This window comes from Bos mutus, chromosome 2 (assembly GCF_027580195.1).
Source record: "Bos mutus isolate GX-2022 chromosome 2, NWIPB_WYAK_1.1, whole genome shotgun sequence".
NCBI classification, from domain to species: Eukaryota; Metazoa; Chordata; class Mammalia; order Artiodactyla; family Bovidae; genus Bos; species Bos mutus.
Window position 1 is genome coordinate 70375329 of NC_091618.1, and position 21391 is coordinate 70396719.

Here is a 21391-nt window from a genome sequence, read left to right on the forward strand (position 1 = left end):
TTCTTGACCTTAGGTAGAGTGGAACATGACTGAGCACCATTATAACCTCACTGGGATACCACACAGACAGTACTCTACAGGTAATCTAGTATTAGATTAGAAATTATTAGAAACTGCAAGAGTTTTGTGGGACCCAATGACTCGAAGCTCCTTCTACAGCAAAGCTTCAACTAGATCAGCTATTGCACAACAGGACTGCTTTTGATTTCAGCTGCTTTTGTTCCTCCTCTTTGGTCACATGCCTTATTCTTTCTATTTTTATAGTCAACAGTTGGCTAAGTAGAAAGTTCACAAAAGGTACTTGCAGGGTGTCATTTGTCAAAAGCTCTTTTAGTTTTAATTAGTTAGTTAATTTAGTCTTCTTTATGCTATGGATAAAAAGGCTCTTTGTATCAGAGAGATGGTACTTAATATGTTTTAGCTTTTCCTACTTTTCAACAATAATCCAACTGATAAGAGTTTTAAGAGCCATTTCATTTTATAGCATATGTATATAATTATATAATTTTCTATTTACCTATGGAAGACAGCATTGAATATTCATTAGGAATAAAGGCTTTGGAGTCAGAAAAGATGGGATTTAAGTCTTGGCTCTAATAGAAAATGGTGTGGAAATAAACACACCCAGTTGTTAATAGAGGTTACCTCTGGAGGCCAGCAGGCACTCCACTTTTACTTTACCCCCTCTGGATTTAATGAGCATATGAACTTTTTTAACTTGAAAAGAAGAGAAGGGAAGGAAAGGAATAGGAAGAGAGCTAATTTTGTGACCAGAGGCAAACAATTCTGCCTCTCTGTACTGCAGGTTACTCATGCATTATATAGAGAATACTGAAGGATTATTATGAGGAATACAGGAGATAAATGCATATAAAAAATTTTGCACTTCACTTGGCACAAATTCAGCATCCAATAACTGTTCACTGTTACCCCTAGCAAAATACCTAACTCAATATTTGCCATATAGTAAGTGCTCAAAAAATGGTAAGTAGTCAAACAAACAAACAAAATATGATAAGTATTCCTTCTTTTTTTTCCCCAGTTTTATTGAGATATAACTGTATAAGTTTAAGGCATACAGAATAATGATTTGACTTACATTCATCATGAAATTATGACTACAGTAAGTTTAGTGAACACCCATCATCTCATATAGATAGAAAATTAAAGAAATAGAAAAAAAATTTCTTTGTGATGAGAACTCTTAGGATTTACTCTCTTATAAGTTTGTATATATAACATACCACAGAGTTAGTTGTACATTATATCACAGTGTTAATTGTACATTATAGGTACTTACTTATCTTATAACTGGAAGTTTGTACCTTTTGACTAATGTTCATCCAATTCCTCCTTTCTCTTCCCTCCTCTGATAATCACAATCTGATCTCTTTTTCTATGAGTTTGTTTTTGAAATAAATTGTAGCTACAACACTGTTAGCACATGACACAGTGATTCAGTATCTCTATACATTTCAAAATTGTCACTACACTAAGTCTAGTTACCATCTGTCACAATACAAGATATTACATAGTTATTGACTATTTCTGCACACTATACATTTCATACCCATGATTCATTTATTTTGTAACTGGAAGTTTGTTCCTCTTAATTTTCCTCACTTATTTCTCTCCTCTTAGCCTCACCCCCCACAAATGATAGGTATTCTTACTAAGTACATTTTTAAATTTTATTTTTCTTGTTCTTGTCTATATCTGAAAAGTTTTCCTTGTATTTTGCTTTGAGTTATTTGCAATTGGTTCTTTGTTTTTAAAAAATAAAGGCCCAAATTGAAGGACAGTTTTTGAACTGGCCTAAACTCTTCAAAAGTGTTAATGTCATAAAAATAAAGATTGAGAAGCTATTAATGTTAATTTTCTGATACTTATTATTGAATATAATTAGTTACTAAATAAATGTAGAAACCCTGTGATCCATTGCTAATATAATATAAACTGATGTGACTGTCCTGAAGGATATTTTGGCCAAATCTTTCAAAAACAGAAATGAATATATCCCTTGACTCAGAAATTCCACTTCTAAGAAATTATCCTATAAAGATGCTTCCATTTGTGTGAAATGAAATGATACAAATAAAACAATATATTCTTTGTGTGAACAAAGTTTAGAAACTTGCTGGACCATCAGTAATGTGATACTTAAATAAATTCTAATACACTCAAACAATAGAGTAAAATGGACTTACTATACTGCTTTGAGTGTACTTTTCTGGAAAGAATTCTGAGAGAAGGGAAGTTAAGAGAATAAGGCAAAGTACAGAACATTGGGTAGAATATGCCCCCATTTGTGTGTGGGGAAAATGTATGTGTGTATGCATATGCATATATGCCGGAGAAGGCAATGGCACCCCACTCCAGTACTCTCGCCTGGAAAGTCCCATGGACGGAGGAGCCTGGTAGGCTGCAGTCCATGGGGTCACTCAGGTTGGACACGACTGAATGGCTTCACTTTCACTTTTCACTTTCATGCATTGGAGAAGGAAATGGCAACCCACTCCAGTGTTCTTGCCTGGAGAATCCCAGGGACGGGGGAGCCTGGTGGGCTGCCGTCTATGGGGTCGCACAGAGTCGGTCATGACTGAAGCGACTTAGCAGCAGCAGCAGCAGAGGGCCTGGTGGAGAAGGCAATGGCACCCCACTCCAGTACTCTTGCCTGGAAAATCCCATGGATGGAGGAGCCTGGTAGGCTGCAGTCCGTGGGGTCACTAAGAGTCGGACACGACTGAGCGACTTCACTTTCACTTTTCACTTTCCTGCATTAGAGAAGGAAATGGCAACCCACTCCAGTATTCTTGCCTGGAGAATCCCACAGACGGGGGAGCCTGGTGGGCTGCCGTCTATGGGGTCGCACAGAGCTGGACACGACTGAAGCTACTTAGCAGCATGCATATATGCATTGATTTTTATATGCATCTATTTATAGTTTATATTAAAATATATTAATATATATATTTGTGGGTCTTCCTGGGTGGCACTAGTGATAAGGAATCTGCCTGCTGATGCAGGGGATGCAAGAGATGCAGGTTCGATCCTTGGGTTGGGAAAATCCCTTGCAGTAGGAAATGGCAACCTGCTCCAGTATTCTTGCCTGGAAAATTCCATGGACAGAGGAGCCTGGTGGGCTGCAGTCCATGCGGTTGCAAAGAGTCAGACATGACTGAGAAGCTGAATACACGTGCATACCTATAGTTGTATACTTATATATGTCTATGTACATACTTTTTAATACATTGATACATGTATGTATTTGTAAAAACATAGTATACCTCTAATGATGCTTTTAAAAAAAATTGAGGATACTGTTAGCTCCAGAAAGGAAACTGAGTTACTGGGAGATAGAAAGTGGGTGTGACTTACTTATCTTGGTATGTACCATTTTGTATTTTGTGCAATGTACAGGTATTATGTATTAAAAAAACACTAAAGAATAGAGACAATGCAGAATGTTGGAGAGTCAATATGAAATCAGTTGAAAGAAATGAACATTTATTTGTTAATGACATGAGTACAAGCAGATGGAAAGAGAACTGTACTGAACAATTCTCCAAATATAGAGACCATCTACTGGAGAAAGTCAGACAAACATGGCATGTCCAAAAATCTGTTTCCAGTTTAAAGCATATCTTTTCATGGAGTAAGGATGTTCACATGATTCATTTCTTCATTTAAAAAAAAAAAAACTAAGGTAAAGGGGTTAATTTTATTGTATATGAATTAAACTTCAATTAAAAATATAATGAATTTTTAGGAGGTTAATAATGATGACTCATTCATACCATGGAATACTGCTCAGCAATAAATAGAAAGGAAGTATTGATACACGCACAAGTTGGATGAATCATCCAGGCATTGGTGCTTATTGAAAAAAGCTTGTCTCAAGAGGTTACATGCTGTAAGATTCCATTTATATGGCTTTCTCAGAGACAAACTGTAAAAAAGAAGAAAGATAGTGGTTTTCAGGGACTGGGAGTGAGTGACTATAGAGGGATGGTAGGAGAGAGTCTTTTTTGGAGGGTGAATGATGGGATGGTTCTATATCCTGGCCATGGAGGTAGTTGCAGGAATCTATACATGTGTTAAAATTCATAGAACTTTACCTCAAAGGCAAAAAATCAAAATAGCTATATAATAATATATAAACTAAAAATGTTTTAGGTTAAAATGCACACATACTCTTAAATGTGGGGGTTCTTGCAAGAGCTATCTCCAAGCTAGAGTTCATAACTTTAGCATTTAAATTTTGCTTCTATACCAAGAGTCAGCAGGGTTTGGCTGGTGATTTGATATTGTGACCATATTGTCTTATTCAACATGACAACCCTAACCTTCTCCATGATTCTGTTAGAAAGAGTCAGGGAGTATTTAATAATTCCAGAGTCTCATTATTACAGGAACACAGTGGCTACACATTGTAATTTCCCTCTCATGTGAATGCACCAGCCAAGTTGACGTTGGTGGATGGTCATGACACACCCTGTAACACAGTTTTATGGTTCGTTGTTACAACACACCTTAGGTGCCAGTATGAAGATGACTCAACGGAAGTAAGGATTCCAGGGCAGTGTCAGATCTGAAAAAGCAATTCCAGTACCAGTTCCTTGTCTCACAGTGGCTTGGCAACTTCACCTCTCTCAAAGTAGAGAAGAAAATCAAGTCAAACAGGCCTTCCTGAAACATGGCGTGAAACACCACATGTCACCTTTGTTCCTGGAGGAGACACTAAACAAGTACTTGTTGAGGTAAACTATTACATATTCTCCCCATTTCTCACCTAAGCAGTTGGAAGTTAACTATCTTCTTGAAGACATGAAAAGAGCAAAACAGCTACCTGGCATTCTTATATTTCCCCTGCTGGTAATTCTCTCATAGCCTACTTATTTTACACATTTCTTCTAGACTTCAACACAAATAGCTCTAGGAAAAGCCACTTGTTATAGAGCAAAATGGGCTGATGGTTCGAATTATCCATCCACAGAAGAAGAAATGATCCTGAAGAGAAAGCTGCATAAAGTATTTCCTGGTTGAAAAGGCTCTGGAATCAGCGTCTAGAATTTGAATCTCAACTCTGAAGTGCATCAGCTGTGTGACCTTAGGTAAGTAACTAAACTTCTCTGGCCTCAGTTTTCTCTCTGTTCATTACAGGTGCTAAAGGAGCCTACTGAACTGGGGGTAAGATTAAATCACATAATGGCCATAATGCGTCTAGTAGGAGGCTTGTGTGTGTGTTTGGTTGCTCAGTTGTATCTGGCTCTGTAACCCCAGGGACTGTAACCCACCAGGCTCCTCTGTCCATAGAATTCTCCAGGCAGAAATACTGGAGTGGGTTGCCATTTCTTCTCCAGGAGATCCTCCTGACCCAGGGATCAAACCTGTGTTTCCTACGTCTCCTGCATTGGCAGGCAGAGTCTTTACCAGTGCACCACCTGAGAAGCCCAGTAAATGGCTTAGAGAGGCTTAATGCATATTCAGGACCTGTGAACCATTTTCACATGCTAAGTCATTAATGCGACCAGGAAGGGGTGGAACTTTCCAGGAAGGTGTTTAAATTCCTTTTGCTGCCCAGTTCGTCTAATGTGTTTAGGGTGACCTACAACAGGGGCTGCTGCCTGCTTCCCTGTTGGCATGGTGTCCTGTTCCCTCATGTCCTTTTCTGATCTGCCAATCTGGGAATCTAATCATCCCTGAGTTTTTAGTGACTTTGACTTCTCCACTTAGAGAATGATGGTGTAAGTAGTGTACCTTAGGCTGGGAGCAGCTGGGGCCAATCAGCAGTCTTCAGGTAGCACCTCTTACCACACAAGTCAGCCCCAAAGCCTGGGCTATGACCCCTTTGTGAACTGGCCACCACCTTGCCCTCCCTTCTCATGGTCCAGGGTCCTTCTACACATTGATGATACTCATCTTTCTGCTTCCCTTCCTTTTCTCTCCTTCCCTCCCAGACCAGAGTGGAATCAGTTCAGTCGTTCAGTCATGTCCGACCTTTGCGACCCCATGAACTGCAGCACGCCAGGCCTCCCTGTCCATCACCAACTCTCAGAGTCCACCCAAACCCAATCCAACCATCTCATCTTCTGTCATCCCCTTCTCCTCCTGCCCTCAATCTTTCCCAGCATCAGGGTCTTTTCCAATGAGTCAGCTCTTCGCATGAGGTGGCCAAAGTATTGGAGTTTCAGCCTCAGTATCAGTCCTTCCAGTGAACACCCAGGACTGATCTCCTTTAGGATGGACTGGTTGGATCTCCTTGCAGTCCAAGGGACTCTCCAACACCACAGTTCAAAAGCATCAATTCTTTGGCCCTCAGCTTTCTTTATAGTCCAACTCTCACATCCATACATGACCACTGGAAAAACCATAGCCTTGACTAGACGGACCTGTGTTGGCAAAGTAATGTCTCTGCTTTTTAATATGCTATCTAGGTTGGTCATAACTTTCGTTCCAAGGAGTAAGTGTCTTTTAATTTCATGGCTGCGGTCACCATCTGCAGTGATTTTGGAGCCGAGAAAAATTAAGTCTGACACTGTTTCCATTGTTTCCCCATCTATTTGCCATGAAGTGATGGGACCGGATACCATGATCTTAGTTTTCTGAATGTTGAGCTTTAAGCCAACTTTTTCACTCTCCTCTTTCACTTTCATCAAGAGGCTTTTCAGTTCCTCTTCACTTTCTGCCATAAGGGTGGTGTCATCTGCATATCTGAGGTTATTGATATTTCTCCCGGCAATCTTGATTCCAACTTGTGCTTCTTCCAGCCTGTGCTTCTTCCAGCCCAGTGTTTCTCATGATATACTCTGCATATAAGTTAAATAAGCAGGGTGACAATATACAGAACTTGACGAACTCCTTTTCTTATTTGGAACCAGTCTGTTGTTCCATGTCCAGTTCTAACTGTTGCTTCCTGATCTGCATACAGATTTCTCAAGAGGCAGGTCAGGTGGTCTGGTATTCCCATCTCTTGAAGAATTTTCCACAGTTTATTGTGATCCACACAGTCAAAAGCTTTGGCATAGTCAATAAAGCAGAAATAGATGTTTTTCTGGAACTCTCTTGCTTTTTCCATGATCCAGCAGATGTTGGCAATTTGATCTCTGCTTCCTCTGCCTTTTCTAAAACTTGAACTTCAGCTTGAACATCTGGAAGTTCACGGTTCATGTATTGCTGAAGCCTGGCTTGGAGAATTTTAAGCATTACTAGTATGTGAAATGAGTGCAATTGTGCAGTAGTTTGAACATTCTTTGGCACTGCCTTTCTTTGGGATTGGAATGAAAACTGACCTTTTCCAGTCCTGTGGCCACTGCTGAGTTTTTCAAATTTGCTGGCATATTGAGTGCAGCACTTTCACAGCATCGTCTTTCAGGATTTGAAATAGCTCAGCTGGAATTCCATCACCTCTACTAGCTTTGTTCGTAGTGATGCTTCCTAATAATAGAATGGAATAGGGCTCATTAAAGCCTTATAGGGATAGTGCCAATGAAGAACTTTCCAGATCTGGACTTGGTCCAGAGAAGACTCATTAATAAAGATCAACTGGGAACTTCCCTGGCAGTTCAGTGGCTAAGATTTCACCTTCCAATGCAAGGAGTGTGGGGCTCAATGCCTAGTCGGGAAGCTAAGATCCCACATGCCTTGCAACCAAAAAACCAAAATTTAAAACAGAAGCAATGTTGAACAAATTCAATAAGAACTTTAAAAAGGGTCCACATCAAAAAAAAAAAAAACAAGAATCTTAAAAAGATTGACTGTACACTCTGGGAGCCTATAGGTAACTGCTGCTTCCATTGATGTTTACTATTTATTGCTTCCTCATAATCTTTGGGAGAAGGCAATGGCAACCCACTCCAATACTCTTGCCTGAAAAATCCCATGAACGGAGAAGCCTGGTAGGCTGCAGTCCATGGTGTCACAAAGAGTCTAACACAACTGAGTGACTTCACTTTCACTTTTCACTTTTATGCATTGGAGAAGGAAATTGCAACCCACTGCGATACTCTTGCCTGGAGAATCCCAGGGACGGCAGAGCTTGGTGGGCTGCTGTCCATGGGGTCACACAGAGTCGGACACGACTGAAGCCACTTAGCAGCAGCAGCAGCAGCGTAATCTTTGAGTGGCTATCTTGCCAATTTAGGAAGGCTGAGGAAAAATTACTTTGCCAACAAAAGTCCTTCTAGTTAAGGCTATGGTTTTTCCAGTAGTCATGTATGGATGTGAGAGTTGGACTGTGAAGAAAGCTGAGTGCTGAAGAATTGATGCTTTTGAACCGTGGTGTTGGAGAAGACTCTTGAGAGTCCCTTGGACTGCAAGGAGATCCAGCCAGTCCATTCTGAATGAGATCAGTCCTGGGTGTTCTTAGGAAGGAATGATGCTAAAGCTGAAACTCCAGTATTTTGGCCACCTCATGCGAAGAGTTGACTTATTGGAAAAGACTCTGATGCTGGGAGGGACTGGGGGCAGGAGGAGAAGGGAATGACAGAGGATGAGATGGCTGGATGGCATCACCAACTCGATGGACATGAGTTTGAGTGAACTCCAGGAGTTGATGATGGACAGGGAGGCCTGGCATGCTGCAATTCATGGGGTCGCAAAGAGCCCAACATGACTGAGTGACTGAACTGAACTGAAGGAAAAATTCCTATAAATGTTATTTTCTACCACATGATATATTTACTATTTGGCTTGAAATTTTGATTTTTGTGTTTCTTATATAAATAAAATCACTACTGTTTTCAGGCCAAACACAGATTATTGTACAACAGTCTACTGTGTATAAGAAGAGTATCACACAAGTTGGAAGGGTTAATTCTAGAAGAATTTGACACAACACTATAATAATACAGTATTAATAACGGAACTAGGAATGAAAAAGGAATCCATTAAGTCTTCGGAATCTGTGAATATGCGATGGTACACAGCAAGGGGGAATGAAGGATGCAGATGGAATGAAGATTGCCAAGGGGCTGACTTCAAAGAACTGATATTTTCCTGATTATCTGGTTCAGCTACATGAAATCACAAATCCAGGGAGGCAGGAAAGGAAGTTAGGCAGAAATTTGAAGGAGCTTTACAGGAAACCCTGCTCCTCTTCTCAGCAGATTTCTCCAGCTATTGTTCTATTAGTCTCTCTCCCTTCATTGCTTAACTTATTGAAAGAATTGTCTATGTTCTCTGCCCAGACTTTCCTCACTTCTCATTCATGACTTAATCTATGATGTTTTTCCCTTTACATTGTATTGAAATTGTGTTTCCCAAGGTCACCGATTACCTCCTTGTAGCTAAATCCAGTGACTATTTTTTGCCTTCTTCTCTTAGAGATCTCTGATAACTCCTCTGTCATAAGATAATTTTACTTATTCTGATTTGTGTGGTTTTACACTTCCCTATTTCTCCTTCAGCCTCTCTGGATGTTCCTCCTGGAGGTCAGTGCTTCCCTTGCCTTTCCCCTAAATAATACTTATGATTGGCCTTCCACTTCTTCTACAGACTATTAAAAATCATCTACATTCACTATCTCAATGAGAAAGCATATGTTGATGACTCCTAAATATTAAATATCTTCCAGCCCAAAGTTTCCACCTGAGTTTCCAATCTTCATATCCATGTGCCTTCTGAAACCTCCACTTGGTTGTTTCAAAAACAGCTTCATTTTAGACTCTGATACTCCAGTATGGGTGCAAATGGTTTATTTTGGGGGGAGGTGATCTCTGGAGGCCTTCTAAGGGAATGAGACAGGAAAAAAAAGAGAATCAGCAGAGGATGTGTCAACGAACAGCTATTGTGGTTGATACCTGAGGCTTAGTCTCATGGGACCCTCTAAACCCTGGATGGAAGATGCCTCAGAAATGGTGTGTAGAAAAACAAGAAAAATTCCCTTGCAGTCCAGTGGTTAGGACTCCGAGGGCCCAAGTTCCATCTCTGATGGGGGAACCGAGATCACAAAAGCTGTGAGGTGGAGGCAAAAGGAGAAAGATAGCTAAGATTGTGATTCATCAGTTCCTGTACCTCACTGTGGTTGGTCACTCTTGGGACATCAACTCCCTGAAACTTTGTAGCTGACTACATGTGCCCTGAAGCAAAACTCACTTTAGTGAGCAAGGAATGACCTCAGGCAGAGAGATGCAGATGCTTTCTTCACATACAGGAACTTGTTCAGTCACTAAGTCATGTCTAACTGTTTGTGACCCTGTGGATGTCAGGCTTTCCTTTCCTACACCATCTCCCAGAATTTGCTCAAATTCATGTCCTTGAATAGTAGGCTTCAGGGACATGACTAGGTCATTGCCAGTGTCCACTACACACCTCAAGTCAACCTGTCCCAAACTGAATTCCAGATCTTAGACTCAAATCTTAGACTCAAATCTTAGACTCAGATCTTCCTTCTGGGTCCCCCATTTCAATAGATGACCTGACTATCAACCTAGTGTCCAAGCCAGAGACTTGAGCAATCTCAGTAGCAGGCTAAAGTCCCCCCTCTCCTTTCCTACACCATCCACATATCATGTCCTGTCAATTCTACCTTCTAGAATTTACTCGAATCTGCCCTCTTGTACATTCCACAGCCAATACATGATCTCAGAGGACCATTGTCTCTTTCTTGGATAGCTACATAGATCCTGCTTTGGAGTTTTAATCTCCTATCTCCAGACTTTGTCTTTCTCAATCTGTTTTCAACATAGCAACCAGAGTGGCCTCCAGAAACAAATTCAATCATGCCACTTTCCTGCTAAAAATTATTCAATGACTATTTCCATAAAGGTAGAGGTCATACTTTGTAACATGGTTTGCTAGACTTTCCGTGATATTGCATTTGTTTACCCCTTTAACCTCAAGCCACATCCCTTTCCTGTTCATTTATTCCCTAAAAAACACAGAAACAAAAACATTTCTCTCCTTCACCCCTGCATGTAACTTTATATTCTCAGTGCTTTCAAATATGCCATATGCTCTCCAGCCCCTGGGACTTTGCTCATTCCGTCATCCATTCCGTCGTCATCCAACGACATTAAGTCCTGTCGTTCCTGAGATCACAATTCCAGGTTGATTCTTTTAGGAAGTCTTCCCTGATTTCCTCCAGTGTAAGATTAGTTAGGGTTTCCTGGGTAGCTCAGCTGGTAAAGAATCCACCTGCAATGCAGGAGACCCCGATTTGATTCCTGTGTTGGGAATTTCCCCTGGAGAAAGGATAGGCTACCTGGTCCAGTATTTTTGGGCTTCCGTGGTGGTAAAGAATGGTAAAGAATCTGTCTACAATGCTGGAGACCTGGGTTCGATCCCTGAGTTGGGAAGATTCCCCTGGAGAAGGGCATGGCAACCCATTCTAGTATTCTTGCCTGGAGAATCCCCAGGGACAGAAGAACCTGGTAGGCTATCGTCCACCAGGGGTCGCAGAGTCAGACATGACTGAGCGACTAAGCACAAACGCACAGAAGCTTAGTACCCTATGTGTCCTCAGTTTGGTATTTCTCACACTGAATTGTAGGCTGTTTACCGGCTAGATTCAGCTCCCTCCTCCAATAACAAAAGCTCTATTAAATAGGTCTTTTAGGTGGATCTAATAGGTAGATTAGGTGTCATCAGCACATTGCACGGTGTGGCACATAGTAGAAAATAATACATATTTGTTGAAAAACATCTCTCCATGCTATGGCAAAGCAATAAATTTGTAAACTTGGCTGGCTGTTGACTCTTTTCCAAATGCCTGAAATCTGAGAGCCAATGCAGTTTTTGTATCTGAATATCACATAGCAAAGAGAGGCCTCTCTTTGAAGTCAGTGGGCCCGAAGAGAGTCTGCTATCAATAGACCTACCTCCCACCTGCTGCTGGAGGAATTTATCACAACTCTGAAGAGTATCCAAGAAGGTATGTTTCCCAGAAAATTCAAACCACTGATTTTTCCAGAGCCCCTACTTTTAGGAACCCAGTACAAAATCAGTCTATTCATCTTTCTGGTAATGATTTTTTTCCCTCCTCAAAGCACTCAATTCACTTTCCATCACTGGCATGTAATCCAGAAATAATAGAGGTCAGTCTAGTACAACTCATTTCCAAAAAGGGAAAGTGCCAACACCCCGAAAGAAAAGCTCTGAATTAAGTATTCCCGAAAATAAATCAGAGGATATGAAAAGACCTATTCAGCAGATCATACCTTTTTTTATTGTTTATTATAAACATATCCCCCAATAGAAAGAGTTAGATTTGAAAACAGCGTTCTGGGACAGTCTTTATAATTATATCGTGGGTTTCAAATCTGAACATTTCTTCTTATTCTGTTTTCTAATAAAATTCTACTCAGGGATGCTAATATTTAAGCCATTTTTAAAACCCCTAAACTCCCACTTTGTGGTGTGTATAGTCAAAAACAATGACCAGAGACCCTGTGAACAAGTAACATAAGTGAGAAATAAACCTTTGTTATTTTAGCCACAGGTTGGAAGGCTTTTATGTGTGTGTGATTTCTTTAATTACTTTTTTATTGGCTGCTCTGGGTCTCTGTTGGCACCTGCGGGCTTAGTTGCCCCATGGCATGTGGGATCTTAGTTCCCCAAGCAGGGATCAAACCCGCATTCCCTGCAAGTTAGATTCTTAACCGCTGGGCCACCAGGGAAGTTCCTTGAGGGGGTTTTTGTTCCTATAGAAGAAGTGATTATTTCCTTTCAGCCCTCTGAATTCAAACCTCATTGAGAAGTGGATACAGGAATCAGACAGCTGAAACACAAAATAATCAAAGGGACAGTTTGGAGAATGGATATTAACCAAAATTCGGTTCCCTGATGACTTTCCCTACAGATTGACTAAACTTCAAGTCTCCTCATTCCAGCCAGATCCTGACATAGAAAGCTTATGCCATGGATAAATAGAATGAGAGATGCTTGAGGAGAGGTGGGGCAGAGAAGCAACAATGAGGTATAGGGGCTAAGCTGAGCACACTGAATGCCTGCTCCCTATCACCAGGCCGGGAAGGCACCCCTCCAAGGGAAGAATTTCCATCCTTTCCCTTCCTAAGGTGGAAAAACCAACAGTTGAAATAATGGAATGTTGATCCAATTAAGCACAAAAGCTAAAGAAACTCAAAGGGCCTTCTTTCACCTAGTTTTGGACCTTCCAATTTCAGGGACATGGGTTTGATCCCTAGTCAGGGAGCTAAGATCCCACATGCTGCAGGGCAGCTACGCCTGCACACCACAACTAGAGAAGCCCATGTACCTCAGTTAGAGAAACCCCTGCACTGTGACAAAGAGCCTGTGCATTGCAGTGAATACCCAGCACAGCTAAATAACAATAGTAAAAAATAAAAATTATAAAACAAAGTTTCACAGTAAGGTAATTTATTATAAATAAATAAAAATTTATTGTAGGTTGTAGATGCTAAATTCATGCAGTGTGGACTCTGGAAGATAAGGTGCAAGGCCATCTATCTTCAGGGAAAGCAGGACCTTGTACTGTTTTGGGTTTCATGGGAAGCTGGGTTAAAAATAAAACAAAACAAAACTCTATCTGGGTAATAATGGGTTGATCTGAGCTCTAAGACCAGCTCTGAGAGAGAAAACGTCCCAACAGACAGCCTGGATTCCTAGTTAGAGGAATGTGAAAGAAAAAGAGACAGTCCTATTATTTTGGCTTAGTATGGAGAAAGGGCTCTGGGTCCGATTAGAGGCACATCAGCCTCAGAGATTGTAGAAGCTCATGATAAAACACATCTTTTACCCAACATTTGCCTTCTTCAGTTGTTACTTCCCTCTTTCACCAAGTGAACAGTGTTTATTCATTTAAATCTGGGATTCGATGGACTTTAGCTTTAAGTTCATAACAAAAAAATAAATTGCTGAGGACAAGGAACACCCAGTTTGAAGCAGGAGGAGAAGCATGATGCAGTGATACCTTGGAAAAAACAACCAGCTTATCCTATGATTGTCATGTGGGATGTATCAGCTGAGTAACAAACGTGTTTGACTTCCAAAGCAACAAAGTGCCTTCAGCCTCTGCCAAGTTGTAAAACATACACACACACTTACAGAGAAAAGTCAAGGTAGTTAGAGGTAGGTAGATAGAAAGAAGGAAGGAAAGAAGGAAGGAAGGGGGAATGTTTCTCTCCCTTTTTTTTCTTTTAACATTCTATAAACTGTATAACAAATTGAGTCAATTTGGGTCAAATACCTTTTTTATGTGTCACAACTAAGAAACCACGAGATCATCATGTGAAAAGGAAGAGTCTGGCGTTACATCTGAAATTGTAATTATCTTCTTTGCATGAACATTGGGAAAAGGTTTTCATGTTAGTTTATTTTTGTAAAACATTCTGCTTCAGCTGATCCTAAGACATCTGAATGAACGACACAGAAGTTAAGGATCTGCCAGGAGAGTAAGCATACATCATTGAGATTGCCATTGAAGCTTTTTCTTTTACATAAAACTTTTCTACTGTTCGTTCATTTCCTTCACAGTTTCTTGTTTACTATATGGAAGCATGACTAAAATTACTGGAAAAGTATTCTTGGGACCTATTTTTCCCTTCTGAGGTTACCCAGTTAGTAGCTGATTATGAATGAATGTTATTTTTTCCCTGGAAAATATAAATAGTTTAGATGGATTAAATAATAATCCTTTAATGTTATATTACCTTATTCTGATATGGCAGATTTCAGTTTAGTATGGTTTATAAATTTTATTAAATAGATGTTTCAGAGAGCTATGATTAGCTTCCAGGAAATTTTTAGACAAGGACCTATATATGTGCTTGAAAAGTTCCTTCATTAATGAACACCTGTTATCAATAGTTTTAATTTCAGGTCAAAATTTATGATTTGTGGTTTCTGCCTGTCGTCAAGCAGTCTATCTATCCTATAAAGTTTGCTGTGACTTTCCAGCATGGCTCGAATATGTGAGTGAGACAGAATCCCACTGCCAAGATGTATTTTCTGATGGTATTAAATCTGATTTATGGCTTACTGTCTTGGGTTATTTTTAAGCTCCAGTCATTCTTCCACAGTGGGAAAGAGCAGCAGTGAGCCTCAGGACTCCAGAGGAAAAGATATGAGTCTATTTTCTATAGCAAAAGATTATTGTAATAATTTCTGCCCTCTGTAGCTTATTGATCATAAGAACAAATACAGACAGCTGCTCACCATAGACTATGCTCTATCTGGTTGTCTGAGAATAATTAATTATCCTAATTTTCCTGGCACGGAGAGGGTTACTGGGATGTGGGTCTTTCAGTGTGAAACTGGTAAACTTCTGGGTAAACCAGGACAAGCTAATCAACCTAGGTAGTTCTATATTCTGAAAGATTGCAATCCCTGATTAAGACTTCAGAGGTCTGACTGACAAAATGGAATTGCAGTGGATCTGTGAATATAGCTCACTAGCTCCAGGTTTGCCTTAAAAGGAGACAGGGAGACCATATCTGTTCCTGGCCCGTAAAGGGTTAGGGCCTCCTCTCAAAAGTACAACTGCTTAACTGCTGCCACACTACTAAGAGATTCCTTCCTGGTATAGACTTCAGCCCTCCAGACCATATGGGGTACCTTTTCCTCTTTAAGGTTTTGACAGGTTTGCTGAAAAACAAAAATAATATTCTCGGCTATTGACTATTTATCAATAGGTAAGAGCTGTCTTTTTTATTTCTTAATGACCTATTGAAACATAGTTCACATACCATATGATTCACTCATTTAAAGAGCACAAATGAATGGCTTTTTAATGTTTTCAGAGAATTTTCCAACCATCTCCACAATCTAGGGGCTTCCTAGGTGGCACTAGTGGTAAAAAATATCTGCCTGCCAATGCAGGAGACACAAGAGATGTGGGTTCAATCCCTGGGTGGGGAAGATCCTCTGGAGTAGGAAATGGCACCCCACTCCAGTATTCTTGCCTGGAAAAGCCCATGCACAGAGGAACCTGGCAGGCTACTGTCCATTGGGCCACAAAGAGTCTGACATGGCTGAGCAACTGAGCATAGCACAATCCACAATCTAAGATAAGAAAATTTTCATCATTCCGCAAAGTTGCATCATACCTATTAGCAGTTACTTCCTATCCCTCTCTCCCTCCAGCCCTTGACAATGACTAATCTATTTTCTTTTTATTATTTTTTAAATTTATTTTTTGGCCTTGCTGCACCAAAAAAATCTTAGTTTCCCAACCAAGGTCTAACCCTCACCCCCTGCATTGGAAGCTCTTAACAACTGGTCAGTCAGGGAAGTCCCTAACCTGTTTTCTATCTCTATTTTCTGTTTTCTATTTCTATCTCAATTCACCCATTCTGTACATTGCATATAAATGGACTCATACAATATGTGGTTTTTTTGAGCCTCACTTCTTTCAATTGGCATAGATTTTCAGTGGTCATTCATATTTTAGTAGTTTATTCCTTTTTGTAGCTGAATAATATTCGATTATATGCATATACCAGGGCTTCCCTGGTGGGTCAATGGTAAAGAGCCTGCCTGCAACGTGGGAGACCCAGGTTCAATCCCTGGGTTGGCAATGCCCTGGAAAAGGAAATGGCAACCCATTCCAGTGTTCTTGCCTGGAGAATTCATGGACAGAGGAGCCTAGTGGATGGTCCATGGGGTAGCAAAGAGCTGGACACAACTGAGTGACCAACAGTTTCACATGTGTATGCCACATTTTTTCCTCCATTCATTCACTGGTGAGTATTCTGGCTGTATCCGTTTTGAGGCTATTATGAATAACGGTACTAATGCACATTCAGGTAAAAATTTTTGTGTGAACTTACTTTTTAATTCTTTTGAGTACATAGTTATGAGATGAATTTCTGGCTTATATCATAACTCCATATTTAAACTTTTGAGGAGCTTTCAGACTAATTTCCAAAGCGGCTACCCCACTTTAAATTCCTACCAGCAGTGTATGAGGGTTCTAATTTCTCCATATCCTCAGCAAGAGAATGTTATGTTCTCAATTTTTTATTTTACGAATCCTAGAAGGTTTAAATGGAGAAGGAAATGGCAACTCACTCCAGTATTCATGTCTGGAAAATCCCATGGAAGGTTTAAAGTGGTACCTATTTTTGATTTGTGTATCCCTATCGGGCTTCCATGGTGGCTCAGATGGTAAAGAATCTGCCTACAATGCAGGAGACCTGGGTTCTATCCCTGGGTTGGAAAGATCCCCTGGAGGAGGGCATGGGAATCCACTCCAGTATTTGGGATTTCCTCATAGCTCATTTGGTAAAGAATTTGCCTGTGATGCAGGAGACCTGGATTAGATTTCTGGGTGGGAAAAATCACCTGGAGAAGGAAATGGCAACCCACTCCAGTATTCTTGCTGGAGAATCCTACGAACAGAGAAGCCTGGTGAACTACAGTACAAGAGTTGGACAGGACTTAGCGACTAAACCACTGCTAACCACCACCACCACCAATCACTAATGATTTTGAGAATCCTTTCACATGTTAATTGGTCATTTGTATATCTTCTTTGGAAAAATGTCAATTGGAGCTGTTTTCTATTTGACTAAGTCAAATAGAAACTGGAATTCCAGTTGAGCTATTTCAAATCCTGAAAGATGATGCTGTGAAAGTGCTGCACTCAATATGCCAGCAAATTTGGAAAACTTAGCAGTGGCCACAGGACTAGAAAAGGTCAGTTTTCATTCCAATCCCAAAGAAAGGCAATGCCAAAGAATGCTCAAACTACCACACAATTGCACTCATCTCATATGCTAGTAAAGTAATGCTCAAAATTCTCCAAGCCAGGCTTCAGCAATACATGAACCGTAAACTTCCAGATGTTCAAACTGTTTTAGAAAAGGCAGAGGAACCAGAGGTCAAATTTCCAACATCCACTGGATCATGGAAAAAGCAAGAGAGTTCCAGAAAAACATCTATTTCTGCTTTATTGACTATGCCAAAGCCTTTGACTGTGTGGATCACAATAAACTGGAAAATTCTGAAGGAGATGGGAATACCAGACCACCTGACCTGCCTCTTGAGAAACCTATATGCAGGTCGGGAAGCAACAGTTAGAACTGGACATGGAACAACAGACTGGTTCCAAATAAGGAAAGGAGTACGTCAAGGCTGTATATTGTCACCCTGCTAATTTAATTTATATGCAGAGTACATCGTGAGAAACGCTGGGCTGGAAGAAGCATAAGCTGGAATCAAGATTGCCAGGAGAAATATCAATAACATCAAATATGCAGATGACACCACCCTATGGCAGAAAGTAAAGAGGAACTCAAAAGCCTCTTGATGAAAGTGAAAGAGGAGAGTGAAAAAATTGGCTTAAAGCTCAACATTCAGAAAACTAAGATCATGGCATCTGGTTCATGGGAAGTGATTGGTTCATGCATCTGGTTCATCTGCATCTGGTTCATGCAGATTGTGATTGCAGCCATGAAATTAAAAGAGGCTTACTCCTTGGAAGGAAAGTTATGACCAACCTAGACAGCATATTAAAAAGCAGAGACATTACTTTGCCAAAAAAAGTCCGTCTAGTCAAGGCTATGGTTTTTCCAGTGGTCATGTATGGATGTGAGAGTTGGACTATAAAGAAAGCTGAGCACCAAAGAATTGATGCTTTTGAACTGTGGTGTTGGAGAAGACTCTTGAGAGTCCCTTGGACTGCAAGGAGATCCAACCAGTCCATCCTAAAGGAGATCAGTCCTTGATGTTCACTGGAAGGACTGATGCTGAAGCTGAAACTCCAATGCTTTGGCCACCTCATGCGAAGAGCTGACTCATTAGAAAAGACCCTGATGCTGGGAGGGATTCGGGGCAGGAGGAGAAGGGGACGACAGAGGATGAGATGGTTGGATGGCATCACTGACTCGATGGACATGAGTTTGGGTAAACTCCAAGAGTTGGTGATGGACAGAGAGGCCTGGTGTGCTGTGATTCATGGGGTCGCAAAGAGTCGGACACGACTGAGCAACTAAACTGAACTGACTGAACTGAAGTCAAATAAAAACAAACAAACAAACAAAAATAATTCACATAAAGTGAACTAAGTTTTCAGCTGCAGGGTAGATAGGATTTTAGGTCTCCTACCATGACCTTTTCTGTCACTTCTGAGAAAAATCAGTGTTCTGACAACAGCATAGTTGTCATGGATCTGATGACCTGTAGAGCCCAGGTGCTCTACGGTGAGGTAATAAGTGTGCAGACTCCTTCACCCAGCAACTCACTCAACTTTTGTGACAGGTTAAATTTAGAGTTCTGGGAGAACTGGTACGATGCCAGTCAAGCTGGTCCTTAATACCTCACTCATCAGTCAGTTCAAGCATGCAATTTTTCTTCCAGTGGCAAGTCAGCAAGAACCGATTGGTGACTTCAGCTATGGATGGACATTAGAAAGCAGGAGAGACTTATTATCCATCATTGCAATGTTACTTGGTTGCATTTGATACTGGCAGGAATAGGGACAACTTTGTCATCTGGGTGAGGCACTGTTTTAAGACCTTCCTGTCCCTCAGCTCTTGTCCCTCAGCAATATTTTAAGATCTTCTTGTCACTCAGCTCTTGTCCCTCAGCTCCTTCTTTTCCCTTGGCAATATTTTAAGACCGTCTTGTCCCTCAGATTTCATTGTTCAGTTCAGTTGGAAAATATTACAGAGTATTTTAAAAGTTTGGATGTGTAGTAAGAAAGTTAAAAAGTCCTAGAATGTTGAGTGGTGGGTAAACCCTATTGCAGAAAACTTTAGGGTGCCTTGAGGTGGCATAGAAGTGGTTCTTTTTTAGTTACTATGTCTGACTCTTTTGTGACCCTGTGGACTGTAGCTTGCCAGACTCCTCTGTCCCTGGGATTTCCCAGGCAAGAATACTGGAGTGGGTTGCTATTTCTTTCTCCAGGTGATCTTCCTGACCCAGGGATCAAACCCACATCTACATTGGCGGGTGGATTCTTTATCACTGAGCCACCAGGGAAGCCTGGCATAAAAGTATCAGGGCTCATTTCAAAGGAAACAGAATGTAGGGAATTGTGTCCATTGTTGATTCTGTCACTCACCCAGATTGCAGACCAAATAAAGGTCTTGTCAGGTAATCTTTACTATTCCACTGTAACTCAGAAAAAGGGTAGAATAGAAAGAAAATGCTTTTAGAGGGAGGGATATTATAGCCCTCAGATATTTATAGCTGCTTTATTTGTAATTGTGAAAACTTGGAACAACCAAGATGACCCTTCATTGTAGGTGAATAAACAAGTAACTGTGATGCACCCAGACCATAGTGTATAATTCAGTGCTGAAAAGAAATGGACAATCAAGCCATGAAAAGGCATAGAACTGTAAACTTACTAAGTGAAAGGAAAGAAGCCAATCCGAAAAGGTTACATACTATATGATTCCAACAATATGTCATTCTGGAAAAGGCAAAGCTATGATGAAAGTAAAATGAGTATTTATTGCCAGGAGTAGAAGGAACAAATAGGGCAGTGGACTTTAGGGCAGTGAAACTACCGGCTTTGATACCATAGTGGTAGATACCTATCATCAGTTTGCTCAGACATGTAGAATGTACACCAAGATTGAACCTGAAGTTAAGCTATGGACTCTGGGTGATATGTACCACTGATGGGTCACTGATGGTGGGGGAGGCTACACTCATGTGGGGGTTCAGTTTTGCTATGAACATAAAACTGCTCTAAAAAGACTAAAGTCAAAGCTTTGCCCTTGTAAAGCTGTCAGGAACTTAGCTGAGCTAAGAAAGGAAAAAACTGTTGTAATAGCTTTTTAAAACAAGCCAAAAATCAGAGTGAAGCCTTTAATCACTTCTTGTGATGCTATAAGAAAGTCTAAAACTGGGAAAAGTGCAGGCTCCCTCCAGTTTTATTTCCCCCACAAAATGGCATTCCAGTGAGGGTCAGGTGGATCAGTACAGACCTGGGAGTCTCCTGCAGTTTTATGGAGAAGAGGGGAGGATGGCAAAGTGAGGTGGGGCATGCTAAGGCTGGATAAGTAGGTGGCACTGAGTCAGAGGAAAGAAAAAATTGTCGAGGCTTTCCCACTAAACCCATAAGGAGGTCACATTGGAGGTGCCTGCAGATCTCTGCCCAAGGCCTTAGATAAAGAAACCTAGGAATGAAGCCTCCAGGGTTAGGAGTGAAAGAGCATGACTTCCCCCAGGGGTTCTGAGTCCTTGAGGCTGTGTGAGGAGGGGGAAACTCCCTCCTCCCAACCCCAGACCTTCCAGCTTAAAGCCTTTGAATTGCCTTTGGTCAGGCCTGAAATGTCACACACAGGTTTTAAATCAGGAGAGGGACCCTTTACTAACATTGTAGACAATAAATAGAATAAGCAAGTAAAGTATATGCTGTATTAGATAGTGATAAGTGCTGACAAAAAAAATTAAATAATAAAGCAGGGAGGATGACTCAGGACTCTCTGTCTCTGAGCCTGCCCATGTGTCCACAGGT

General features: G+C 40.8%; 1 long non-coding RNA gene across 9 annotated transcripts in view; it reads left to right on the top strand.

The window, feature by feature from the left end:
* LOC138992092 (uncharacterized) overlaps positions 1 to 21391 on the top strand; it is a 98873-nt gene that overhangs the window by 63645 nt on the left and 13837 nt on the right. For 6 of the 9 annotated variants that reach the window (XR_011467952.1, XR_011467957.1, XR_011467954.1 and 3 more), the window contains 3 exons: positions 14 to 80; positions 4538 to 4760; positions 4997 to 5114. This is a non-coding gene — a long non-coding RNA (uncharacterized lncRNA). Of the gene's footprint in view, positions 1 to 13; positions 81 to 4537; positions 4761 to 4996; positions 5115 to 11757; positions 11873 to 21391 lie in introns of all 9 variants that reach the window. The other 3 variants (XR_011467960.1, XR_011467958.1, XR_011467959.1) reach the window with 2 other exon arrangements.